This window comes from Rhagoletis pomonella, unplaced genomic scaffold (assembly GCF_013731165.1).
Source record: "Rhagoletis pomonella isolate Grant_MI unplaced genomic scaffold, Rhpom_1.0 Rhpom_scaffold_00006, whole genome shotgun sequence".
Classification (NCBI taxonomy): Eukaryota; Metazoa; Arthropoda; class Insecta; order Diptera; family Tephritidae; genus Rhagoletis; species Rhagoletis pomonella.
The window spans coordinates 25,473,811-25,474,126 of NW_023458560.1; positions in this window are offsets into that span (position 1 = coordinate 25,473,811).

Here is a 316-nt window from a genome sequence, read left to right on the forward strand (position 1 = left end):
TAAGTATGTTATGGTCCAGGAATGAATAAAGAGAATATATGCACGCGGTTCGTATTGCTAATGATTTATTAGCTCTGATCCAGTACTCAGGTTTTTACACGAACTTGCAGGAAGTTACGGGAAAAATGATCCCGTACTCCGAGTTCCTCCAAAATCCTGTAAATGAGAGCGATATTTGGAGAGTTGTGTAGAGAATGAAGTTGCAAGATTTTACCCGAACTTTTTCTTCTGGTAAAATCATGAAAAGTGTCAAGTGATCACTGGTTGACGTTTTTACAGGAAAAATGCTTTTTTTGTTCCCATACTTTTTGTTGTT